The sequence below is a fragment of the Pelobates fuscus genome, chromosome 4 (assembly GCF_036172605.1).
Source record: "Pelobates fuscus isolate aPelFus1 chromosome 4, aPelFus1.pri, whole genome shotgun sequence".
NCBI classification, from domain to species: domain Eukaryota; kingdom Metazoa; phylum Chordata; class Amphibia; order Anura; family Pelobatidae; genus Pelobates; species Pelobates fuscus.
In genome coordinates this window covers 205,465,065-205,480,659 of record NC_086320.1, presented here as the reverse complement: position 1 = coordinate 205,480,659, position 15,595 = coordinate 205,465,065, and positions in this window count along the sequence as shown.

Here is a 15,595-nt window from a genome sequence, read left to right as displayed (position 1 = left end):
TATTTGTCTGTGTATATTGTACGTTCTCCACTAATTGTGATCCATAGGTTTGGAAACATATTCTAAATAAATCCATACAAATCTCACTTCCTCATGGAAACAATTTCTCATTTTGATATCTGGCTGTTAAAGGATCACCCAGGGTAGATTTAGCAGATATATTTTTGAATTACACAGAAAATATTCGTCTGTGAATATCCATATTTTGAAGCAAATCTAATCCTCTCCTGGTGAAATTTGTTGAATATGGCTTATTATTAAACCACAGATGACCCTATTCTCTCATTATTATTTTTGAATTGAAGGAGTTTATGATTTGTATAAAACTAACAAAAGAAATTGTATTGTGACCCATCATGTCCACTTCAATCAGTTTAGATCTAGATAACTATGTATCTAGAACAGACTATACTCTGCAATGGTTTTGTTTTTGGCATACTAGATGAATTTGTCTCCTAATGATGGCCATATATATATATATATTTTAATCTAATATATATATTTTTCCAGTTATTGCTGTGTAAACATATGTCCTATTTAATATCATGGACTAGACATTCTAAATTATAATATGTGTTTTTATTAGAATGTTACATAGTTACATAGCTGAAAAGAGACTTGCGTCCATCAGCCTTCCTCACATATGTTTTTGCTGTTGATGCAAAAGAAGGCAAAAAACACAGTTTGAAGCACTTCCAATTTTGCAACTACCTAGGAAAAAAATCCATCTTGACCCCAAAATAGCAGTCAGATGTCTCCTTGGATCAAGCAGCTATTACCCCACTAATTAGAAATTATATCTCTGTATGTTATGTTTTTGCAAGTATTTATACAATTGCAGTTTAAACATCTGTATAGACTCTGACAAAACCACCTCTTCAGGCAGATAATTCCATATCCTTATTGCTCTTACTGTAAAAAAACATTTTATTTGCCTTAGCTGAAATCTCCTTGCTTCCAGTCTAAATGTGTGACCTCGTGTCCTATGTATAGCCCTGTTTATGAATAGATTTCCAGATAAAGGTTTGTACTGTCCCCAAATATGTTTGTATAATGTTATCATATCCCCTCTCAGGCGCTGTTTTTCCAAACTTAACAGATTTAATTTTTTTAATTTTTTTAATTTTCTTCATAACTAAAATGCTCCATTCCTTTTATCAATTTTGTAGCTTGTCTCTGGACTTTTTCTAGTGCCATGATATCTTTCTTTAGAACAGGCGCCCAAAATTGCACAGCATATTCAAGGTATAGTCTTACCAGTGATTTATAAAGAGGCAAAATTATATTTTCATCCCGAGAATTTATGCCCCTCTTTATACATGACAAAACCTTACTGGCCTTAGCAACTGCAGATTGACATTGCATATTGCTGCCTAATTTGTTGTCTATAACAATTCCCAAATCCTTCTCGTGTGTGGTTATCCCTAGTTCACTACTATTTAGGGTGTAAATTGCTTGTGCATTCTTAACCCCGAAGTGCATAACTTTGCATTTCTCTACGTTAAATTTCACCTGTCATTTTAGTGCCCAGTCCCCCAGTTAGTTGGCAGTTCCTGCTGTATGCCTTGAATTAGCCTGGGTTCAGCCACTTGGGCTATGTGTCTGGAGTTGCATGAAAGAAGAGGGCTAAATAGATAGAAGAATAGATACCAGCTGTATCTTAGAGAGATTTTAGAAAAAGGCTGGTCATTGGGCAAACCAGACAAATCCAGGTAGGTAGTCAGCGGGCAAACCAGGCAAATCTAGGTAGGTAGTCAAAGGATCTCCCCTGCAGGACAAGCAGAGCCAGAACAATCAAAGTGCTGAACTTACTGTGTGCCTTCGTGGACTTCTGGAGAGATCAAAGATCTCCCTCACCAGCCCACTGACATTAGAGTGAGGAGAGAGAGTAAGCTGAATGTTCCTTCCACGAGGGTTACCACGGCAACGCTTTGACACAATGCAGATCTCTCGATAGGAGTGAACACAGTCTCAAGCATGAGAAGCTGCAGGCTACATTCACTCACCCCTACCGGGCTCTCAATGTCTCCACTCCCTAGAAAGAGGTAAGACATTTTTGTTTGTTAATGATAATATATATATATATATATATATATATATATATATATGCTCAATCTCACCCATTCACACACAATATGGACTATGTACCACACAACACAGTCACACACTGCACCCATCACACACACTGCACCCCTCACACACAATGCACCCCTACACACACCGGACCACTCACTAATACTGCAATCCAAAATACACTGCAACCCTCACACACACTACACCCATGCACACACTAGATACCCTGTATGCAAACACAGGCTACATATCTTAAACTAACCGCACACTCTCTACCGCCCCTACGCATTACATCACACCAGAGGCGGCTCTCTAATTAGGTGATTTAGGCAGCTGTCTAAGGCTTTGCACAGTCTGTGGCCTCGCAGCCACCTAAATAGCCTTAGGGCAAACTGAGCTGTCGGGTCCTGGTCCATTACCGAGGGCTCAACACAGAAAGGAGGCATGGTGGCTTGCCTTTTTTTGCCGCTGGGTGTGAGGCCCCTTTACACAGTCTGCCTTGAGAGGGAGAAAGCCAGGTCTCCGTTCTGCAGCTCTGTAGACTGAAACTGCAGACTGTAAAATTAGCATCTTGCAATCTCAGCCAATCAGAGCATTGCAGTGAGGTTACCATGTGGTACCACGGTGGACCTGCAGACCAGGCAGCTGCTCACCGAACCACCAGGGAGGGACCGCGGGACCACTATTGAATTCCATCAAAGAAATAGGTATATCCACTGTGGGGAGGCTGGTCACAAAAATACAGGCTCCCCACGCACTGTAACTGTCCCACAAACTGACACCCCATATTATGCACTGTCATCCCTCTTCACACACTTTCACCCTCTCTCACAAACTGTCACCCCCTCCCACACACTGTCACCACTATCACACACTGTCTCCCTCTCCCACACATTGTCTTCCCTTTCGACACACAGCCCCACTGACACACTATCACCCCCACACACAGGGCCGCCATCAGGGCATGACAACCGTGATGGTTGTCATGGGCCTAGCGGACCTGGGGTGCCCAGACTGTTTAGAGAGTCCCGGGTCCCACATTCCCTATGTGCACATATATATAGCGATTTTCGCTATATATACAGTGAGGGAAAAATTTATTTGATCCCCTGCTGATTTTGAAAGTTTGCCCACTGATAAAGAAATGATCATTCTATAATTTTAATGATAGATGTATTTTAACAGTGAGAGACAGAATACCCAAATAAAAATCCAGAAAAATGCATGTCAAAAAAGTTATAAATTGATTTGCATGTCAATGAGTGAAATAAGTATTCGACCCCTTCGACTTAGTACTTGGTAGCAAAACCCTTGTTGGCAATCACAGAGGTCAGACATTTCTTGTAGTTGGCCACCAGGTTTGCACACATCTCAGGAGGGATTTTATCCACCTCCTCTTTGCAGATCCTCTCCAAGCAGAGCCGGACTGGGAACGAAAAGCAGCCCTGGAAAAAAAATTCTATACCAGCCCCATAATGCATCACGCCAGCCAAGTATGCAGATATGAAAGCGGGAAAAAAAAAACATAAAACTGAAAACTATCACTCAAACTTGAAAGAAAGCACTCACAGGGCTTCAAAATAAACAAAAGCGTGGATTTGTGTTGTAAGCAGACGTGAATTTGCATATAATCAATGTTTCAGTACAACTACCTTGACATATTAAGGAAAGTTTTGTAACTGGACTGAAATTGTGAATGTATGCTATTGCACAGCAGTAAAAAAAATTACGTTATCTTGCTCATTTTGAAGTAACAAGAGTGTGCTCTTGGCTGACAACTGGATGATCTCAGTTAACGCCAATGCAATTCCCATAGGAAAGCAGTGGGAGGCTATTGCGCATGTGTGGCAAAACCATGGGCGCAGGAACCGGGGGGGGTGGGGGGGGCACATCCCCCCAGCAAATCATGTGGGGGGGACAGGTTATGGGGAAATCCCCCCCAGCTCCTCCGTTTGCCCCCCTCATGCTGCAGCCGCCCGAGCGCTCTGCAGAGAGCCTCAGGCGGCTGCAGCTTTGCCCGGGCTGGTGCGTCCATGAGGGCGCACCGCCCGGGCGCAGCATGAGGAGAGGGGCTGACAGGAGGGTAGCAATCCTCAGCAGTACAGGAGAGCAGGCAGCACATTTCACAGTACACACACACACTATAAACAATTACATCACACACACCCTGCACCTATAATGGGTACAGGGTGACTAAAACATGAGATAAATAAAGCAACCTAAATAAATAGTCTGTCTGAAGGTAGAATAGGGGCTTTAAAGCCAAATACATCAGAGTCATAGTCACAGGGGAGGAGGCTGGCAAGCAGGCCTCTCCAGGACCAAGTGGCGAAGGGCACTTCGAAAAACATGTATCTTATTAGCCCCCCAGGTGTCTCATTAGCCCCCCAAGCCCCTCCATGCATCTCATTATTATTGCCCTTTATATAGCGCCAACAGATTCCGTAGCGCTTTACAATATTATGACTCATAAGCCCCCCATTTGTCCCACTAGCTCCCTCCCAACTTGTATGTGTCTCAGTAGCTCCCCCATGTGTCCCATCAGACCCCAAGCCCTCCATGTGTCCTATTAGCCCCCTCCCAGACCTCCATGTGTCCTTATACCCCTCCCAGCCCTCCATGCATCCCATTAGCCCCCTTCCAGCCCTGTATGTCTTATTAGCCCTTCCTGTCTTAGCCCTTCCATGTGTCCTATTAGCCCTCCCATGTGTCCCATTAGCACCCAGCCCTCCATATGTCCTATTAATTACAGTGTCACAGGGCAAGTGTAGCATGTTTGGGCGATGTATGTGGCACGATTGGAGAGATTAATGAGAAAGAAAATGACAGGGGGGAGGGGGAGAAAGAAACTGACAGGGGGAGGGGGGGATAAAAACTGACAGGGGGAGGGGGGGATAAAAACTGACAGGGGGAGGGGGGGAGAAAGAAACTGACAGGGGGAGGGGGGGGGAAAGAAACTGACAGGGGGAGGGGGGGAGAAAGAAACTGACAGGGGGAGGGGGGAGAAAGAAACTGACAGGGGGAGGGGGAGAAAGAAACTGACAGGGGGAGAAAGAAACTGACAGGGGGGAGGGGGGAGAAAGAAACTGGGAGGGGGAGAAAGAAACTGGGAGGGGGAGAAAGAAACTGACAGGGGGGAGGGGGGAGAAAGAAACTGACAGGGGAGGGGGGGAGAAAGAAACTGACAGTGGGGAGGGGGGAGAAAGAAACTGACAGGGGGGAGAAAGAAACTGACAGTGGGGAGGGGGGGAGAAAGAAACTGACAGGGGGGAGAAAGAAACTGACAGGGGGAGGGGGGGAGAAAGAAACTGACAGGGGGGAGAAAGAAACTGACAGGGGGAGGGGGGGAGAAAGAAACTGACAGGGGGGAGAAAGAAACTGACAGGGGGGAGAAAGAAACTGACGGGGGAGGGGGGAGAAAGAAACTGACAGGGGGGAGAAAGAAACTGACAGGGGGAGGGGGAGAAAGAAACTGACAGGGGGGAGGGGGAGAAAGAAACTGACAGGGGGGAGGGGGAGAAAGAAACTGACAGGGGGGAGGGGGAGAAAGAAACTGACAGGGGGGAGGGGGAGAAAGAAACTGACAGGGGGGAGGGGGAGAAAGAAACTGATAGGGGAGGGGGGGAGAAAGAAACTGACAGTGGGGAGGGGGGAGAAAGAAACTGACAGGGGGGAGAAAGAAACTGACGGGGGAGGGGGGGAGAAAGAAACTGACAGGGGGGAGGGGAGAGAAAGAAACTGACAGGGGGGAGGGGGGAGAAAGAAACTGACAGGGGGGAGGGGGGAGAAAGAAACTGACAGGGGGAGGGGGGAGAAAGAAACTGACAGGGGGAGGGGGGAGAAAGAAACTGACAGGGGGGAGGGGAGGAGAAAGAAACTGACAGGGAGGGGGGAGTGACAGGGGAGGGGGGGAGAAAGAAATTGACAGGGAGGGAGGAAAAGAGAGTGACATCCATCACACACACACACACAATCACACACAATGCACCCCTTACACACAAAGACAATGAACCCCTTGCACACAGAAAAACACACAATGCATTCCTTACACACACTCAATGCACCCCTTACACACACTCAAAGCACCCCTTACAGACTCACACACTTCCTCCCTTACATACACAGAAACACACCTTGCAGCCCTTACACATACAAACACAGATTCACACAATGCATTCCTTACACACAAATCAGGACATTCCCTACACACTCCACCCCCTGTGAACAAACTCATTGGTGGAACATGAAGGTGGACCCTGGGACCCAGACCTTGAGCTGTGTAAAGGTTAAAAAAAAAATGCAGCTGCTTCCCGTTCTCCCAGAACATTGATTTTTGTGACCACAGTTACAAACAGCCTCCAAAGATCCTGTTCTACACCAGACCAGTGGAGCCAGACTGCAGCTAGAGCCCATCATCATCCTCATCTGGTTGTAAGTAGGCAATCTAGTATATTATTCGTGGCACTAATCTCTAATTTACCTCACATTAAAGAAACACTATAGTCCCCAGAACCACTGCAGCTTAATGTAGTGGTTCTGGTGTCTATAGCCTGTCCCTGCAGGCCTTTTAATGTAAACACGGCGGCACTGCAGCACTAGCGTTAGTTAACATGGCAGGTCATATGGGTGGGGCATTGTGATTTCACGGGGGGGGGGGGGGGGGGGCGGCAAACTTTACTTTTGCCTAGGGCGGCAAAAATCCTTGCACCGGCCCTGTCTGTCACACTAACCCACCCCTCCCCCATTCATGTCACACTTACCTCCATTCGCCCTGTCAGACTCACCCCCCAAGCCTTTCATACTTACCCTCCCTCATTCTGTTACACTCACTTCTGTTGCCCTGTCTCATTCAACCCCCTAGTCCTGTCACACTCACCCAGTTACCCCGTTACTCACCGTCACACTCACCAGTTGAAGACATTCATCATACGGCAGCTTAAAGGGACAGTTTTACATCCACCGCTGCAACAAGCTCATTTAATTTGAATACTGCAACTTAAAGGGACAGTTTTACATCTACCCCTGCAACAAGCCCATTTAATTTGAATACTGCAACTTAAAGGGCCAGTTTTACATCTACCCCTGCAACAAGCCCATTTAATTTGAATACTGCAACTTAAAGGGCCAGTTTTACATCTACCCCTGCAACAAGCCCATTTAATTTGAATACTGCAACTTAAAGGGCCAGTTTTACAACCACCCCTGCAACAAGCCTATTTACTTTGAAGACTGCAGCTTAAAGGGACAGTTTTACATCCATCCCTGCAGCAAGCCCATTTAATTTAAAAGAAGATAGTGGGGGGTGCAAAAATACACAACAATTCTGAAATGTATTCTTATAAGTGTGGAGCCTACTGATCCTTCTGAAACAATAACATAAAAAAACACTCATAGCATAATACTGTTTTTCAACCAATATAGATTTATTACAGAACTACAACAAGCAGGCTCTGGCTTAGATGGCAGATGAATAATTAGCTTATTCTGGCTGTAGGATTCACTGTTGTGATGTCTCCTTTCCGGTACCACAAGAGGTATAACTATATCAACAAATAGTGAAGATAAAATTAAATTTAATGGATAAAAATACACGGGAAATATACAGCATAAGCTTAAATAAAAAAAAAATAAAGTCTACATAAACCGACGTGTTTTCAACCAGAACAGGTCTTTCTCAAAGTGCACATAAATTTTAAACCCACTGAGAGAGAAAAAGATGTTCCTGTGTTTAGAAACTTCAAGCGTTTTATTAAAGGTACACTATAGTCACCAAAACAACTTTAGATTGTAAGCTCACAGGCCATCTAGCTAAGCACTTTGCATAAAAGAGCTCCAATGGCTAGATATCAGCTTACGGGCTGGGCTCTCTACCTCTTGTATTTGTCTGTGTATATTGTACGTTCTCCACTAATTGTACAGCGCTGCGGAATCTGTTGCCGCTTTATAAATACCAGTAATAAATAAATAAATAAAAATAAACTTTAGCTTGATGAAGCAGTTTTTGTGTGTAGATCATGCCACTGAAGTTTCACTGCTCAATTCTCGGCCATTTAGGAGTTAAATCCCTTTTGTTTCTGTTTATGCAATGCTAGTCAAACCTCCCCTGGCGGTGACTGACACAGCCTGCATGAAACAAAATGGTTTCATTTTAAATAAGATGTAACTTACTTTAATGTTTTATCTCCTGCTCTGTAAATGTCATTTTAATTACATAAAAGAGGTTACTGCATGGTCTAGCAGGCTATTAACAGAACAGGATATAAGACATTCTAAATTAAACAGGATAAAGGTCTAGCTGACTGCCTCAGTGAATATTTTTGTTCAGTATTTATAGATGAAAATGATGGAGAGGGACTTCAGTAAAGAAATGCGATACACCCAAAGTTATTAAAATAACTTAGTGTGGTGCACTAGCAAAACCATTAACTGATTTATTTAACCAATCATTGTTAATAGGAATAGTCCCAGAAGATTGGAAATTAGTGAATGTTGTACTTATTCACAAGAAAGGTAATAGAGAGGAGTCTGGCAACTACAGGCCATTAAGTCTTACTTCAGTAGTGGGGAAAGTAATGGAAACCATGTTAAAGGATAGGATTGTTGAACATTTAATATAAAATGGATTTCAAGATCAGAGACAACATGGGTTTACTTCAGGGAGATGATGACAAACTAATCTTATTGATTTTTTTAAATGGGTAACTAAAATAATAGATCAGGGTGGTGCAGTAGACATTGCTTACATAGATTTCAGTATGACTTTTGACACTGTTGTACATAGAAGGCTCATCAATAAACTGCAATCTTTAACCCCTTAAGGACACATGACATGTATGACATGCCATTATTCCCTTTTATTCCAGAAGTTTGGTCCTTAAGGGGTTAAAGAAACACTATAGTCACCTAAATTACTTTAGCTAAATAAAGCAGTTTTAGTGTATAGATCATTCCCCTGAAATTTCACTGCTCAATTCACTGTCATTTAGGAGTTAAATCACTTTGTTTCTGTTTATGCAGCCCTAGCCACACCTCCCCTGGCTATGATTGACAGAGCCTGCATGAAAAAAAATAACTGGTTTCACTTTCAAACAGATGTAATTTACCTTAAATAATTGTATCTCAATCTCTAAATTGAACTTTAATCACATACAGGAGGCTCTTGCAGGGTCTAGCAAGCTATTAACATAGCATTAACATAGCAGGGGATAAGAAAATCTTAATTAAACAGAACTTGCAATAAAGAAGGCCTAAATAGGGCTCTCTTTACAGGAAGTGTTTATGGAAGGCTGTGCAAGTCACATGCAGGGAGGTGTGACTAGGGTTCATAAACAAAGGGATTTAACTCCTAAATGGCAGAGGATTGAGCAGTGAGGCTGCAGCTGCATGTTCTATACACCAAAACTGCTTTATTAGGCTAAAGTTGTTCAGGTGACTATAGTGTCCCTTTAAGTTTGGATTCCAATATTGTTGAACGGGTTAGACAATGGCAAAATGACAAGCAACAGAGGGTTATAGTCAACGGAGTGTATTCGAAGCAAGGTCTAGTTACCAGTAGGGTACCTCAGGGATCTGTACTTGGACCCGTTCTCTTTAATATTTTTATTAGTGATATTGCAGAAGTTCTTGATGGTAAGGTATGTCTTTTTGCTGATGATACTAAAATTTGCAACAGGGTTGATGTTCCAGGAAGGATAAGCAACATGGCAAATGATTTAGATAAATTAGAAAAACGGTCAGAGCTGTGGCAACTGACATGTAATGTGGATAAGTGCAAGATAATGCATCTTGGACGTAAAAACCCAAGGGAAGAGTATAGAATATTTGATAGAGTCCTAACCTCAACATCTGAGGAAAGGCATTTAGGAGTAATTATTTCAGATGACAAAGGTAGGCAGACAATGTAATAGAGCAGCAGGAAATGCTAGCAGAATGCTTGGTTGTATAGGGAGAGGCATTAGCAGTAGAACGAGAGAAGTGCTCATGCCATTCTACAGAAGTGGTGAGAGCTCACTTGTAGTATTGTACGCAATACTGGAGAACGTATCTTCAGAAGGATATTGATACTTTAGAAAGAGTTCAGAGAAGGGCTACTAAGCTGGTTCATGTATTGCAGGATAAACCTTACCAGGAAAGGTTAAAGGATCTTAACATGTATAGCTTGGAGGAAAGACGAGACGGGGGGATATGATCGAAACATATAAATAGATAGGGAATCAACATGATACTATATTAAAAAGAAGAAAATCTACCATAACAAGAGGACATAGTCTTAAATTAGAGATGCAAAGGTTTAAAAATAATTTCAGGAAGTATTACTTTACAGAGAGGGTAGTGGATACATGTAATAGCCTTCCAGCTGAAGTTGTAGAATTTAACACAGTGATGAAGTTTAAGTATGTGTGGGATAGGCAGTAGGCTATCCTAGACTTAAGATAAGGCCAGGGACTAAATAAAAGTATTTTGAAAATTGGGCAGACTAGATGGGACAAATGGTTCTTATCTGCCATCACATTCTATGTTTCTATGTGCAATAAATGGAGTGTAAACATTAGATGACACTTTACAGGAAGTGTTTAGGAAGGCTGGGAAGTCACATGTAGGAAGGTGTGCCTAGGGCCGAATAAACAGAGTGATTTAACTCATAAATGGCAGTGAATTGACCAGTGAGACTGTATAAACCAAAACTGCTTCATTAAGCTAAAGTTGCTTGGGTGACTATAGTGTCCTTTAACCCCTTAAATCCGGAGGACGTACTATTACGCCCTGCAGGAACCGGCTCTAAACGCCGGCGGGCGTAATAGTACGTCCTTGCCATAATGGCCGCCCACGTGGCCGGCGCTAATCGCCCGCTGCAGATCGCGGTCGGGGGGGATGCCTGCCCCCCCAGGCAACCCCCCCTGTGGCCGGTGACCGCGATCTGCAGTCTCTGATCGCAGTGACAGGCTGTCACTGCGACCAGTATTCAGCATGTGTCAGCCGATTTCAAATCGGCTGACACATGCGGCCGGCGGCTTTCCCCTTCTGCAGATCGCGGTCGGGGGACTTACCTGGCCCCCCAGGCAGTCCCCCTGGGGTCAGTGACCGCGATCTGCTAAGTCTGAGATCGCAGTGACAGGCTGTCACTGCGATCTCAGAGCTCTCTGATCGCAGTGACAGGCTGTCACTGCGATCTCAGAGCACTCTGATCGCAGTGACAGCCTGTCACTGCGATCAGTGTTACATGTGTCAGCCTATTGGCTGACACATGTAACTGGCACAGTGATCCCCCTGCAGATTGGAAGGGGGGAGTGCTTGTACCACCCAGGCACTCCCCCCTGTGGTCAATTACCCAATCTGCAGGAGGTGATCACAGTGACAGGCAGTCACTGTGATCACTGATCCTGTGTGTCAGCCAGTGATGTGAAATCACTGGCTGACACTGTCTCTGCCCCCTGTCCTGTAATAAAAATAAAATATTAGTTAAAAAAAGAAATAAAAAAAAATGACAGTTACAAATAAAATATACTTAGATCATATATATTATATATATATGATCTAAGTATATATATATATACACATACACACACATTTACACATACACGACGTGTATTTAAATATTAATATATATATATATATATTAATATCAAATTACACGTAGACTGATACTGATTAAATATATATATAATTATTGTTATATATATATTTATAAATAATATAAAAAAAATAAATATGTAAATACGTAAAAAAATAAAATAAAATAAATAATTAAAAATAAAATATTAAAAAATATATAGATGTGTTTTATTTCGTTCTAACTGTATTGTGATATTAATATATATATATTTATATCAAAATACACGTAGAACGAAATAATATATATATCTATATACATAAATATATACGTATATATCACTATATATATACCTATATATAAATAAAAATATTAAAAAAAATATATATATATACGTATATATACACATATGTATATATATACATATATTAATTCTACACATATATTTATGTAATAATTTTACATAATTAGGTATCCTAATTAATTACAATTAGCGGGACCTGCCTGACCACCCATGCCGAAAGTATAGGGAATTTAATTTGCTAGCACTATATTTAACCCTATAACTTTCCAAGACACCATAAAACCTGTACATGGGGGGTACTGTTTTACTCGGGAGACTTCGCTGAACACAAATATTAGTGTTTCAAAACAGTAAAATGTATTACAACCATGATATCGCCAGTAAAAGTGACGTTTTTTTGCATTTTTCACGCACAAACAGCACTTACAGGGACGATATTATTGCTGCAATACTTTTTACTGTTTTGAAACACAAATATTTGTGTTCAGCGAAGTCTCCTGAGTACAACAGTACCCCTCATGTACAGGTTTTATGGTGTTTTCAAAAATTACAGCGTCAAATATAATGCTTGTGTTTAATTTTTTTCACATTAAAATTCGCCAGATTGCTTACGTTGCCTTTATGACCCTATGGTAGCCCAAGAATGAAAATTACCCCTATGATGGCATACCATTTGCAATAGTAGACAACCAAAGGTATTGCAAATGGGGTATGTCCAGTCTTTTTTAGTAGCCACTTAGTCACAAACACTGGCCAAAATTGGCGTTTTTTTGCATTTTTCACACACAAACAAATACAAACGCTAACTTTGGCCAGTGTTTGTGACCAAATGGCTACTAAAAAAGACTGGACATCGCTTATTTGCAATACCTTGGGTCGTCTACTATTGCAAATGGTATGCCATTATGGGTGTAAATTTATTTCCTGGGCTACTATACAGTCTCAAAGGCAACGTAACCAATCTGGCGAATTTCTATTTCAAATGTAACACGCTATATTTGACCCTGTAACTTCCCAAAACACCATAAAACCTGTACATAGGGGGTACTGTTTTACACGTGAGACTTTGCTGAATACAAATATGTGTATTTTATTGCAGTAAAAGCAAACAGTATTATGACATTGACAGTTAAAATGTCATGAAGAACGAAAAAAATCAAAAAAAATCTTATTTTCTCCCATTTTTTTCATATTAAATTATGTTTCATAGCTAAATATTTGATATTAAATGAAAGCCCTGTTTCCCCTGAATAAAATTATATATAATAAGGGGGGGTGCATTTAATATGAAAGAGGTGAATTACGGTTGGACAGACATATAGCGCAAATGCCAGGTTTTGTTTACGTTTTGTTTCGTTCACAACTTGTACATTTGGCTGCGGTGTTAAGGGGTTAAGTGTTTGTTTGTTTTTTTACCTGTAAAAGGAGTTTAATGTTAGCTTTTATGGCCAATTGTAAATAACCCTAGTCATATTTATCATTCCTGTCTCACAAAGAAGATTTTATAAATGTGGCACATGACTGGTTAAAGACAGCAATAACATTTAATTGTATAAGTAATTTTTTGTAGTTTTGCTGTATATTTAACAAAGAATTGCTCTTAAAAGAGCTCCATCACCAGGCCCGGACTGGCCATCGGGCATACTGGGCAAATGCCTGGTGGGCCACAATGGCCATGGGCCGAGGCCGGCAGGGGAGGTCACAGGATCTCCCCCTGCTGGTCCATGCAGGTCCCGCGCTATCCAAAAGCCGGCCCTTCAGTATTCCTTGACGGGTCGGTGGGGAAATCAAAGATCTCCCTCACCGGCCCACTTGCACAGACATGCGGCTGGGGAGGGAGGGAGAGGAGGACCCGGCAGAGCTTTATTTCCATGGCAACGTCCCGCATCTCGCAAGAGTAAACGCTAGCCCCAGTGTCTAGAGTTTACTCACCACTATCACTACCAGGAATGGCAACACGGTCCCCCCTCCCAGGCTAAAGGTAAGACAGGTGGGAGGATATAATGCCTCACACACATAACCCTTACACACAACACCCTCACACACAGCACTCTCACACCTAACACTCTCACACACATCACCCTTACACACAGCATTCTCACACACATCACCCTCACACACATCACCCTCACACACAACACCCTCACACACATCACCCTCACACACATCACTCTCACACACACCACCCTCACACACACAACACTCTCTCACACACATTACCCTTAAACACAACACTCTCTCACACACATTACCCTTAAACACAACACTCTCTCACACACATTACACTCACACACCACCCTCACACACACACACACACACACACACAGCTCCTTCTCACACACACATTACCCTCACACACACACACACACACAGCTCCCTCTCACATACACATTACCCTCACACACACACACACACACACACATTACCCTCACACACAGCACCCTCACGCACAAACATTTTACCCCTCACACACACCCTACCCGTAATCCTTCAGGAAAAGCAATCTAACAGAAGGGCAAACGGTAGACATCACGGGCAAGGAGAAGAAAATGACTGCATTGGGTATTTGGATATGGGACAAAGAATATAAGATAAGAAATATACATGAAGCCAAATGGAAAGGGAGAGCGTATAATCATTAAGATACAGGGGCATGAGGAAAGGAAAACTATTAAGTTTGGTACATTTCTTATATTCATCAAGAATAACATATTAGCAAGCTGGGAAATAAAGAACAAGGACTGTGATTTTATTTTAATTTTTTTAAAGGAAAAAAAAAAGAATTAGGAAACCCTATTTTATCAGAAAGCAATATCTGGCATTCTATCTTTATTGTAAGGGAATATTTCCTGTTTGGTTGACTATTCACTGATTTATTAAAATGTGAGGTTTGAGAGAACCCTACTCTCAAAATATACATTTTATAAAAGATAAATAGATATATAAAACAAACTGTTCAATAAATGGCTTTTCTATCAGGAATTATGCACAAAATGTCCTGGCATGATGCTATCGTACTGGCGTTTCCATTTGCCAGTGACACTTTAATTTATCATATTTCCCATACCTCATAACCTCTGCATTTGTATCTTTATCTTTGTTGGCAGAAGTCTCTGTGGACTTCAGCTTTAAATCACTTAAATAACACACTCACTTGGTAACCTCACTATGTTCATAATTTATCGTAATAAGCAAATAATAAAGTTTTAAGAAGCATTGTTCACCAGAGAGTCATTAAAATGACAGTCAGCCTAAAGTAAAATCTGTCAGGTGGGTATTTGCATATAAAAAGCTGCAGAGATTTTGTAAAGAATAAAGTAAAGCTGACAACATTATTAATCAGATTTTGCATCAGCAACAAAACTCCTTCCATCCCCCATACGTCTGTCTGAATATGATTTTGTGTTTAATACACATGCTGCCAGACAACGAAGAAATTAAATGTTTTGCACTGAATCGATTTGAGGGACTGAAGAATATTCCAAGCACCATAACCACCAGTGCTGTAGTTAGATAGTTACATTGCGTCCATCAAGTTTAGCCTTTCTCATATATGATTTTTGCTGTTGATCCAAAATAAGACAAAAACCCAAGTCTGAAGCGCTTCCGATTGTGCAACAAACTAGGAAAGCTTCCTTCTTGCCACATAATGGCAGTTAGCTATCTCC